We start from the raw sequence: 12477 nt of genomic DNA, 5'->3' as shown, positions 1-12477 counted from the left end.
TGCTGCGTCGATTGCAGTGCTGCAACACAGCCTAGCAAGAGAGCATGCATTTTATCATGCGCATTGTAATCACGCGCGAGGGTGTTCTGGCGATGGTTTTGAATGTCAATACCAGGAAATCTGGTGGACCTGATGGCATTCCTAATTTGTTTCTGAGACGCTATGCAGAGCAGGTTTCTGGATTCCTTACGGATCTTTTTAACTTATCAATGAGTTCATGTGATATACCAGATGACTGGCGAAAGGCACGCATTGCTCCTATACATAAAAAAGGGAGTCGCCTATTAGTAACGAACTATCGCCCAGTTTCTATCACTAGTCAATGTTGTAAGATGTTGGAGCATGTTATAGCAAGTTACCTTCAGAAATTCCTTGCTGAACAAAACACACTTTCCCCTTACCAGCATGGTTTAAGAAAAGGCCTGTCTACTGTCACACAGTTGGTCTCAACAGTTCATGAATTTTTGAGTATTCTTGACACTTCTGGACAGTTAGATGTGTTGTTTTTAGATTTCTGTAAGGCCTTTGACAAAGTGCCTCATGGTAAATTATTGTTGAAGTTGCAGCGCCTTGGTCTTCCATCTGACATAATAGGATGGATTTATGCTTATCTTAAAGACAGACAACAATTTGTTCAAATTAAAAATTACTCATCCGGCATGCTTTCTGTTACCTCCGGAGTTCCCCAGGGAAGTGTTCTCGGACCATTGTTATTTTTACTTTATATAAATGACTTAGTAGATGTTTTACCAGGTGATGTTTCAATCAGGTTATTCGCAGACGATTGTGTTGTTTTTAAAAAGATCTCGAGCACGGAAGACCACACTTCTCTACAGGCTGCCTTGAATGCTATTGATCTTTGGTGTCAAGAGTGGGGCATGGAATTAAACGGGGAAAAAACTGTTCTTCTCCGCGTTACAAGAAAGAAACACCCCAGCATATTCACATACGAAATAGGCAAGACTGTGATCTCTGTAGTTGATGAATATAAGTATCTAGGAATAACCCTCACAAATAATCTATCATGGTCCATTCATATCACAGATATTTGTGCTTCCGCTTTTCAAAAATCATGCTTTTTGAAACGAAAGCTTGAAAATGCTCCCGTTAGAACAAAACTTTTAGCCTATAACACACGCATAAGATCGAGACTGGAATACGCGTCGGTGCTGTGGGATCCCTACACCAAAAAGGACATAGAAAAATTGGAACGCATTCAAAGAAAAGCAGTGAGGTTTATATTTATATTTGGAAAATATAGAAGACTAGATTCTCCTTCACTACTCATGCAACAACATAAAATTCCAACATTAGCAATACGCCGGAAAATAAATCGACTTCTGCTCCTTCATAAATTTTTGTCAAGTAAAGTCCCGTTTAAACTTCCAGATTGCATTCAGAAAGCTACCACCAGGCGAACAAGGCACACTACTCAATACACACTGGCTCCGATTTTTGCAAAAACCAATTCTTACCAGAACAGTTTTTTCCCCAAAACAGTGAATGAATGGAACAAACTACCACCGAGCATTTTTGAATCGAATAACTTTCTATCAGAACTGGAAAGTCTTTTTTTTCCCAGGTAAAGGCGCCTTGATTGCACTGTATTCTTGTACTGTACCATGTCATTTTCTCACTCTTTCTATATTAATGCCTCTTTACGTTGTACTTTTGTATCTTGGACTGATGTCCTTTTTCTTGTATAGTTTTGTTCCAAATTTTATTGTGGACAAGTATTCATTTGTTGCCAGACTTACTGGTGTTGAATTTCTGGACATTTTTCTTTTGTTTGTGTAGCCTTTTTACTTTGCATTCTTTGTAAAATGCCCCTCCTGCTAGGGCCAAAGCATTGGCCTGCAGTATGGTTAAATAAATAAATAAATAAATAAATAAACCATGGTGCTTTTCAATGCCACCTGCCTGCTTTTATAGGCATAAGCATGTGTGCTCTGTCGAAGCCACATGTGATGTGTGTCAGCTAAGTGGGGTACGATGGGGGCACCTAGGCAAGGGATGTTATCAGCCAAATGTACACATTCATAATCATTCCTGATGTGGTGTTGCATTTGTCACTGACAAAGCAGCTGACAGCAGCAGTTTTTAGACGCACATTTGAACAATAATATATATATACGTTTCACAAGAGGCATTATCTTACAGGGAAGCCGTGAAAACTCGTCAGCCACCCAGAAAAATTGTTTGAAAACAAACGCACATTGGTGACACGGGCGTGACCAAATTCTACAAGGTGCCAACTGCACCTGTGAAAAGATCCACCGTGAGTTGCTTGTGCCTGTCGATAATGTGAACTGCACTAGCACAGCAGAAGCTGGAGGTTTGTTTTCAACCTGTGAAGCTCAAGGAGGTGAGATGCGAATGTGCAGAGCGGCCATGTGAAACAGGCAGATTGCAGTGCTGCCTGGGCACTGCAGGCTGTCTATGAACACAACATTGATAAATGTTTAATCCTGAATGCACCCATTTCATGTGTTTGCCAATGCACCTTGCAACTCTCAGGTCAGTTCTGAAAGAACTATTGAAGTCGCTTAACTTTCTGTTTTCATAAAGCAGCTAAACGTTTAAGAATATTTATGGTATAGGTATCTGAAAGGATTTCTGAGCAATCCTAATTAAAAGTAGGATTCGATTTTTATGCACCAAAGTAGCATCACGTAGAGTGTTTCACAGTTTTAAGCTTTGTGCTCAGCACTGTAATACACAACTTCGTAGTGGTGCGAGTAGCTTCGTTATACAGTCATTGCTATATGTGCTTCACATTTTCAAGCTTTGTGCTCAGCACTGTAATACACTACTTCGTAGTGGTGCGAGTAGCTTCGTTATACAGTCATTGCTGTATGGACATCAAGTTAAGTACTCTCCTTTTACTACTTTTGCTCTTCTATGCTCACCTTCTCAGGCATGAGTTCCTTGCCATGTTCATTTCATTCATCTCATTGAATGAAACTTCAACAAATGTGAATGGTTACATTCACAGCGCAAAGACAAACACGGACTTGAGGGGAGACACCACAAAGCTCCGACTTCAGCAACGTTTATTACTGCGCGCAGCGACTACATATAGCATACAGCGGGAATGCGCAGCAACGAAAAGGAAAGTCATGTGAGACTGGTAGCAGCGCCAACCCGCAAAGGAAACACATCATCACATGTACAAGGAAGGCAACATAAAGCTAAAACCTAAAAGTCCGGAGGCAAACAAGAAAAAAAAACATTATACCCTCGTTGGAAATTCCTAAGAACCGACGTTCTTTATCACCTAGCAACACCGAATGGGTGCTGACACAATAATCTCCTTTTTCCGCAATCTCACCAGCCTCTGCTATCTCCCTGGCAGTTTTGCGGACACACTTATGCAGAACTGTTGTTTTTCTCAAAAAAGGACCACGTTCCTTACACTGTTGGCAATCACGGCAGTGTATGCCTAGATGCCGGGATGCCCCGATGACACTACTGCTGTGTTCCATGAGCCTCTCGTTTAGACATCTGCCAGTTTGGCCAACGTAGGCTCGGCCGCAGGGCAAAGGTATAGAGTACACTACGTTTTTTGCGCACTCTACAAAAGGTTGCCTGTGCCTAACCGTGCAGGAATCGCTGCCAGTAATGGTGGAATTTACCCTCTTGCACAGTTTCGACAGCTTCTCTGGTGCGGAAAACACCACATGCACACCTGCTCTTTTCCCTATTTTTTGAGCTGGTGGGCGACGGTGTGCATGTACGGTAGTACCTCCACATTTTTCTTCCAATTTGTGTCAGTCCCAACGGTGTCCGGCACTACTTCCCTGCTTTCTTTGAGCATGTTCTCGGCCACCGATAACAAGAGTGAACACGGGTAGCCAGAGCCGCTCAACCGGGTCACCTGGCTAGAAAACGCATAATCCAGTCGATGCTCGCATTATTTCGTAATAGCACTGCAAAAGCAAGATTTTACAATAGCCCGTTTTACTAGTTTAGAGTGGGCTGAACCGAAAGGAAGGAAAGGTTTGTTTCCTCGCGGTTCATAAGCCCAACACACACGGTCAGCAGAAAAATAAATGCCCAGATCAAGAAATCTGATGAATTCGTTCACAGCCTCTTCATGCGTCAGGATTAGTGGATGAAGGCATTCGGAAAACATATCTAAGATACTGAACATGCTAGCCTGAATGGACATATCCTGTGAGTTGGTAAAAATGAGAAAATCATCTACATATCTGAAAATGCCCGCAACACTGGAACCTTTACTTCTGCCTTTCAACTCTCGGTCCCGCGCCGCTAGAAAAATGTCGCTCAAAACAAGAGCAACGCAGGAGCCACTGCATATCCCGTTGTTTTTTTTTGAGTGACGATGTTACCTTCCCAAACAGCGAATGTAGACTTGAGGTACGTTGAAAGCAATTCCAGAAAGTTATTTACGGACAGACCACAACTGTTCTGAAACGGAATCACTCCGTGTCTGTCAATGCAATTCCTCACACTGATCAACAGGTTGTCCTGAGGAATAGAATAATAAAGGTCTCTAATGTCGACTGAGAAAGCCGACAGGTTCGCCTTGGGCCTGTCCTTAAGAAATCGGATCACTTCGTCAGAGTTCTTCACCTTAAAAGGGTCGTCAATCGTAAGAACATTTACGTTTTGCTGCAGAAACCTTGAAAGCGACTTCTGCCATGTCCCATTCTCAGAAATAATTACCCGCAGTGGGCAGTCCACTTTATGAGTTTTTGCAGCGAAGAGAAGTTCCAAGCCGAGCTTTTCCGTCTTGTCTATGGACTTAACAAGCTTATCCAAATTCATGGAGCTGCATATTCTTTTTTCCGCGCTCTTTACACGCTCCAGACGTACCTCATTTCTTCTATCGAACACCGAGAACACCGCTTCCTCTGCTTTTGCTTTATACATGTCCTCCGACAGCACCACAAAACCTCCTTCCTTGTCGCCGGTTAGAAGCGCTAAAGAATTATCCCGCAAATAAGACACAGTATTCTGGATGGGCAATCTACGCTTGTCCCCTTCTTTCTGTCTGTGTCTGCTTGTGCGCTGTTTTTTCACCAAGATGCAAAACCAACTAGCCCATTCAGCTGCTTTACTGGCAATCTACGACACTGGGCTTTACAACGAGAGACAACGTCCACCCCCTCCGAAAGGCATCTCCCACTCTCCGAGCCAGGAGCAAGACTTGACACTTGCCTCACCATGGCCAAACGTACAGCGGCTGTCTGCTTTGGCTCCACGGCGAATTTGGGTCCGCAGCTGAGCACCTGTCGCACATAAGACGGTAGTTGCACATCACCGACGATGTGGACAGTGTTTCCGTGATGAGGTGTCCTAGGCGGAAGCACCCGGCGAAGCGCAGGAAGCTCTTGCTGCCACAGAAATTCCGTTGCCCTATCAATTTCGAGGGAAAGTTTCCGACAACGGAAAGCAGCGCTCGCAGGACTGCCGCCTGAGCCAGCCCATAGCCGAAGATAGTCTTTGAGAAGATGGGCTTGTCGCTGCCATTCCGAGCGCAAGAGTTTGCACATCCTAACGCTATGGTTATTCGGCGGTGCCAAGGCCCCGAACGGGGCCACAAGATCGGGAGGGGTTATCCTGTGGCGGATGCAGAAACCGAGTGACCTAGCCTTGCACGAGGCCACTGCTACCAAAGATATAATGCGACATTGGTCGCTGAGAGAGACAGAGCCCTGAGAAAAAATGAACTAGCTTAAAATCAGTTGCTGGGCGAGTTGGTACTTCATGCTTACATTCACAGCGCAAAGACAAACACGGACTTGAGGGGAGACACCACAAAGCGCCGACTTCAACAACGTTTATTGCTGCGCGCATCGACTACATAGTCCGTGTTTGTCTTTGCGCTGTGAATGTAAGCATGAAGTACCAACTCGCCATCCAACTGATTTTAAGCAAGTTCAGTTTTTCTCAGGGCTCTGTCTCTCTCAGCAACCAATGTCGCATTGTATCTTTGGTCGCAGTGGCCTCGTGCAAGGCCAGGTCACTCGGTTTCTGTATCCGCCACAGAATAACCCCTCCCGATCTTGTGGCACCATTCGGAGTCTTGGCACCACCGAATAGCCATAGCGTTAAGATGTGCAAACTCTTGCGCTCGGAATGGCAACGACAAGCCCGTCTTCTCAAAGACCATCTTCGGCTATGGGCTGGCTCAGGCGGCAGTCCTGCGAGCGCTGCTTTCCGTCGGCGGAAACTTTCCCTCGAAATTGATAGTGCAACGGAATTTCTGTGGCAGCAAGAGCTTCCTGCGCTTCGCCGGGTGCTTCCGCCTAGGACACCTCATCAAGGAAACACTGTCCACATCGTCGGTGATGTGCAACTACCGTCTTATGTGCGACAGGCGCTCAGCTGCGGACCCAAATTCGCCGTGGAGCCAAAGAAGACAGCCGCTGAACGTTTGGCCATGGTGAGGCAAGTATCAAGTCTTGCTCCTGGCTCGGAGAGTGGGAGAAGCCTTTCGGAGGGTGTGGACGTTGTCTCTCGTTGTAAAGCCCAGTGTCGTAGATTGCCCATCCAGGATACTGTGTCTTATTTGCGGGATATTTATTTAGCGCTTCTAACCGGTGCCAAGGAGGGAGGCTTTGTGGTGCTGTCGGAGGACATGTATAAAGCAAAAGCAGAGGAAGCGGTGTTCTCGGTGTTCGATAGAAGAAATGAGGTACGTCTGGAGCATGTAAAGAGTGCGGCAAAAAGATTATGCAGCTCCATGAATTTGGATAAGCTTGTTAAGTCCATAGACAAGGCGGAAAAGCTCGGCATGGAACTTTTCTTCGCTGAAAAACTCATAAAGTGGACTGCCCACTGCGGGTAATTATTTCTGAGAACGGGACATGGCAGAAGTCGCTTGCAAGGTTTCTGCAGCAAAACTTAAATGTTCTTACGATTGATGACCCTTTTAAGGTGAAGAACTCTGACGAGGTGATCCGATTTCTTAAGGACAGGCCCAAGGCGAACCTGTCGGCTTTCTCAGTCGACATTAAAAACCTTTATTATTCTATTCCTCGGGAGAACCTGTTGTTCAGTGTCACGAATTGCATTCACAGACACGGAATGATTCCGTTTCAGAACAGTTGTGGTGTGTCCGTAAATAACTTTCTGGAATTGCTTTCAACGCACCTCAAGTCTACATTCGCTGTTTTGGAAGGTAACATCGTCACTCATAAAAACGGAATATGCATTGGCTCCTGCGTTGCTCTTGTTTTGAGCGACATTTTTCTAGCGGCGCGGGACCGAGAGTTGAAAGGCAGAAGTAAAGGTTCCAGTGTTGCGGGCATTTTCAGTTATGTTGATGATTTTCTCGTTTTTACCAACTCACAGGATATGTCCAATCAGGCTAGCATGTTCAGTATCTTAGATATGTTTTCCGAATGCCTTCATCCACTAATCCTGACGCATGAAGCGGCTGTGAACGAATTCATCAGATTTCTTGATCTAGGCATTTATTTTTCTGCTGACCATGTGTGTTGGGCTTATGAACCGCGAGGAAACAAACCTGTCCTTCCTTTCGGTTCAGCCCACTCAAAACTAGTCAAACGGGCTATTGTAAAATCTTGCTTTTGCAGTGCTCTTACGACATAATGCGAGCATCGACTGGATTATGCGTTTTCTAGCCAGGTGACCCGGTTGAGCGGCTCTATCTACCCGTGTTCACTCTTGTTATCGGTGGCCGAGAACATGCTCAAAGAAAGCAGGGAAGTAGTGCCGGACACCGTTGGGACTGACACAAATTGGAAGAAAAATTTGGCGGTACTACCGTACATGCACACCGTCACCCACCAGCTCAAAAAAATAGGGAAAAGAGCAGGTGTGCATGTGGTGTTTTCCGCACCAGAGAAGCTGCCGAAACTGAGCAAGAGGGTAAATTCCACCATTACTGGCAGCGATTCCTGGACTGTTAGGCACAGGCAACCTTTTGTAGAGTGCGCAAAAAACGTAGTGTACTCTATACCTTTGCCCTGCGGCCGAGCCTACGTTGGCCAAACTGGCAGATGTCTAAACGAGAGGCTCATGGAACACAGCAGTAGTGTCATCGGGGCATCCCGGCATCTAGGCATACACTGCCGTGATTGCCAACAGTGTAAGGAACGTGGTCCTTTTTTGAGAAAAACAACAGTTCTGCGTAAGTATGTCAGCAAAACTGCCAGGGAGATAGCAGAGGCTAGTGAGATTGCAGAAAAAGGAGATTATTGTGTTAGCACCCCTTCGGTGTTGCTAAGTGATAAAGAACGTCGGTTCGTAGGAATTTCCAACTAGGCTATCATGGTTTTTATTCTTGTTTGCGTCCTGACTTTTAGGTTTTAGCTTTATGTTGTCTTCCTTGTACCTGTGATGATGTGTTTCCTTTGCGGGTTGGCGCTGCTACCAGTCTCACATGACTTTCCTTTTCGTTGCTGCGCATGCCCGCTGTATGCTATATGTACGTGAAAGACATAAGAGCGCAAACTGGCAACACGGACAAGGAAGGGAACCGGACGAGCGCTACACTTTCAACAGGGTTTATTCAGGGAAGAGCGTATATATAGCCTCTGACCTTATCCATGCTCTTAATCTCAATTTGATAAACATCTACCTTTCACAGATATGCCTCAAGGAACATCATTTCACTGTGCCGGATAATAACCGAGGTATCACTGATGCAATTGGCCCTTCGTTTTTTGATATAAAAGGCTTCCACGAGCTCACGTTCGGTCTTATCACGGCTTTTCAGTAGCACTTTGCATTCAGGCAGTCGGGGCTTGCAGACTATACGTTTCTCTTTCGAGCATGCTTGGCAGTGGTCTGGAAGATGGGCTCCTTTCTTATTCAAAGAATTCTTTTGTTCAAGCAGGCGCTCATTAAGACACCGGCCGGTCTGTCCAACGTACACCTTCCCGCATGTAAGCGGGAACTCGTACACCACTCCTTTCTTGCAGCCAACAAGTGGCGTTCGGTGTCGTATGGCGCACTCTTGCATTTCCTTTCTCCCAATACGTGAGCACATTCCGGCTAGTTTTCGCGGCGCTGAAAAGACCACGTTGACGCCGTACTTATTCGCCACCCGCACAGTGAAATGATGTTCCTTGAGGCATATCTGTGAAAGGTAGATGTTTATCAAATTGAGATTAAGAGCATGGATAAGGTCAGAGGCTATATATACGCTCTTCCCTGAATAAACCCTGTTGAAAGTGTAGCGCTCGTCCTGTTGCCTTCCTTGTCCCTGTTGCCAGTTTGCGCTCTTATGTCTTTTGAATATGCACCAACAAGCCCCGTTGCAAGTACTTCTTAGTCATATTTCTTCTACATCGGGCTCTCTGGTTTGTGTTCAACCCTCGCCTTCCCATGTTCCCCTGCTCATCGCAAACATCGTTGCCTCAACGTGCCGGGCCAGGCTACTTGGATTCTTCCTGCGGAAAGGACTCGTACCTAGTGAAGTCACTGGCCTCTTCGGTCCTTTTAGACCCACCGTAGGCCACGCCAAACGTGTCTGCAAGATACTCCGGTCCGAACTGTGGTACCAAGTGAGGCTGCTTCAAGATCTTCTACGGGCAGCATACTACGCCCAAGACCAAGAGTGGCTGGCGGCCATCAGACATCGAGAAAGCAAGAAGCTCGCAGCCCAGACAACAGAGCTTTGGTGGAAGTGCACCATGAACCATGTATCGAGACACTTGGAACAACTGAAGAAGGGGCAGACCAAGGATCCCGGACGCCATGATGTGTTAGTCCTGGGAGGAGCTGAACTCCCGGAAGGAATAGCGGCAGTCCTGAAGGAAGGCCCAAAATTCAGCGTACAAGCCAAACTCAAGCCACACGAATGGCTAGCCCTTAACCGAAGACTGGCCAACAAAACAACGAAAGAAAACCAGGAAAGGTGCCTCTTGGACGGCGTTGACACCCTCACTAGGTCAGTCAGAGATCCAGACCCTCACTGCCATCGAGCTGATCCCACGGCGAAGGTCGTTTTGTTTTTTAGAGCGAATGATCTGCAGCTTGTGCAGGCTGACAAAGAAGGCGGTTTTGTTATAATACCGTCCGGTTTGTACAACAAAAAGGCAATAGAAGCAGTCAAGAAGAACTTCAGGTCCGTGGAAGTGAAAACGAAGCAAATGAAGAAAGGTGCAGTGTCGTTTTGTGAGGAACTGCACCTGCATAAACTAGCTAGTGCCATCAGGAAGTGTGAAAAGAACTGTCTTTCGGTCTTTTTCTCAGCGAAAACTCACAAGCCGGAAATACCTTTCCGGACAATAGTAAGCGAAAAGGATACTTGGCAACGGCAAATCAGTCAATTTTTGCTCAAGCACCTGAAGACTCTGGAAATAGACCCCTTTGGAGCTAAGAACTCTGATGATGTGATAGCCTTCCTTCAGACTAATAGGAACATTAGGTCTGGTTTTTCCATTGATGTAGAAGATCTTTTCTACTCGGTTTCGCATCAACATCTCTTTGCTGCAGTGCGTGATTGCATTGATAGGAATGGAGCCACGACTTTTCAAAACGCTTCTGGTTTGAATGTGGACAACTTCATGTCATTTCTTTGGGTTTATCTGAAGGCCACTTTTATTGATTTCAATGACCAAACGTATCTACAAAGAAAGGGCATTTGGATTGGCTCGTGTGTCGCCCCGGTACTCCGTAATATATTTTTATCTGAAATTGACCGCTCCTTGAGTGAAGCACTTGACACGGATTGTATAGTCCACGTTTTTAGATATGTGGACGATTACCTGGTCTTGTTGGCAGATAGCGATTTTAGTTTTGACGAAGCAGTAGCTGATGTTTTAGGTACGTTTGGTCGAAACAGCATGGGCCTCACCTTCACTCACGAACTGCCTAGCAGTAATAACCAATTACAGTTTTTAGACCTCACCCTAACCTTTCACCCTTCACATGTTTGCTGGCGATACTGTCCACGCGCCAAGAAAGATTTGTTGCCATTTCATTCAAACAATCTAAGACCGTTAAGAGGGCTATCGCTTCCCAGTGCCTTGCGTCCGCACTAAAGAAGTCCTGCAACCATGCCATGCACGCCAGCATTGCATCTCAGGTGTCCAGGTTGCAGAACGCAGGCTTCCCGGCTCCCCTGGTTCTCTCCGTGACGCAGACCTTGCTTAAAAAGCTGAAGGGCAGCAATGAAAACAGCAGACCTCAAGAAAAAAAGGCTGGAAAGGCCGGAAGTTGTACCTTACGTACACCACACCTCTCATAACCTCAAGAAGGTGGCCAATAAGTACGGCGTGAACGTGGTATTTTCAGCTCCGCGAAAACTAGCCGGAATGTGCTCACGTATTGGGAGAAAGGAAATGCAAGAGTGCGCCATCAGACACCAAACGCCACTTGTTGGCTGCAAGAAAGGAGTGGTGTACGAGTTCCCGCTTACGTGCGGGAAGGTGTACGTTGGACAGACCGGCCGGTGTCTTAATGAGCGCCTGCTTGAACACAAGAATTCTTTGAATAAGAAAGGAGCCCATCTTCCAGACCACTGCCAAGCATGCTCGAAAGAGAAACGTATAGTCTGCAAGCCCCGACTGCCTGAATGCAAAGTGCTACTGAAAAGCCGTGATAAGACCGAACGTGAGCTCGTGGAAGCCTTTTATATCAAAAAACGAGGGGACAATTGCATCAGTGATACCTCGGTTATTATCCGGCACAGTGAAATGATGTTCCTTGAGGCATATCTGTGAAAGGTAGATGTTTATCAAATTGAGATTAAGAGCATGGATAAGGTCAGAGGCTATATATACTCTCTTCCCTGAATAAACCCTGTTGAAAGTGTAGCGCTCGTCCTGTTCCCTTCCTTGTCCGTGTTGCCAGTTTGCGCTCTTATGTCTTTCACGAATATGCACCAAAAAGCCCAGTTGCAAGTACTTCTTATGCGATATGTAGTCGCTGCGCGCAGCAATAAACGTTGTTGAAGTCGGCGCTTCGTGGTGTCTCCCCTCAAGTCCGTGTTTGTCTTTGCGCTGTGAATGTAAGGATGAAGTACCAACTCACCCAGCAACTGATTTTAAATGTGAATGGGCCTCTGTGGTAATGCAGCAACAAAGCCATTCTGTTGGACAAACCAGGTTACAGGTTTAATTTAACAGTACATCTTCCTGGGCTTACAAACTAAACATTTTGACAGATTTGCCTGTCTGGGAGGCAGTCAACGAAACAAAGTCGCCATTGACCGCCTCCCCACAGTGCGACATGGCTATCATCCTTAACCGCCCTCCCTCCTCCCCCTCCCCCACGCCTTTCACATCACAGCTTTCGTTCCTTTGACCCCCTCCTTCCCTCCATACTTAAAAGACGCTAGCTACTGCCCTCAGTCGTCCCTGATGAAGGAGCCGAGCCAGCTTCGAAACGTTGGGTTAAAATTAAAGTTTTTGGTTGGAGATGTGCAGTTTATTAGTCTTCCGGGGCTAGTTGGTGGAGCATTGCCTAACAAAAGGCAAAAACAGCACTGAATTTAACACACACCACAGAAAGACGGACAGGACGGGCGTTGAC

Source organism: Amblyomma americanum, chromosome 5 (genome assembly GCF_052857255.1).
Source record: "Amblyomma americanum isolate KBUSLIRL-KWMA chromosome 5, ASM5285725v1, whole genome shotgun sequence".
Lineage (NCBI taxonomy): Eukaryota > Metazoa > Arthropoda > Arachnida > Ixodida > Ixodidae > Amblyomma > Amblyomma americanum.
The sequence above is the reverse complement of the archived record's forward strand: the minus strand, read 5'-3'. Positions refer to the sequence as shown.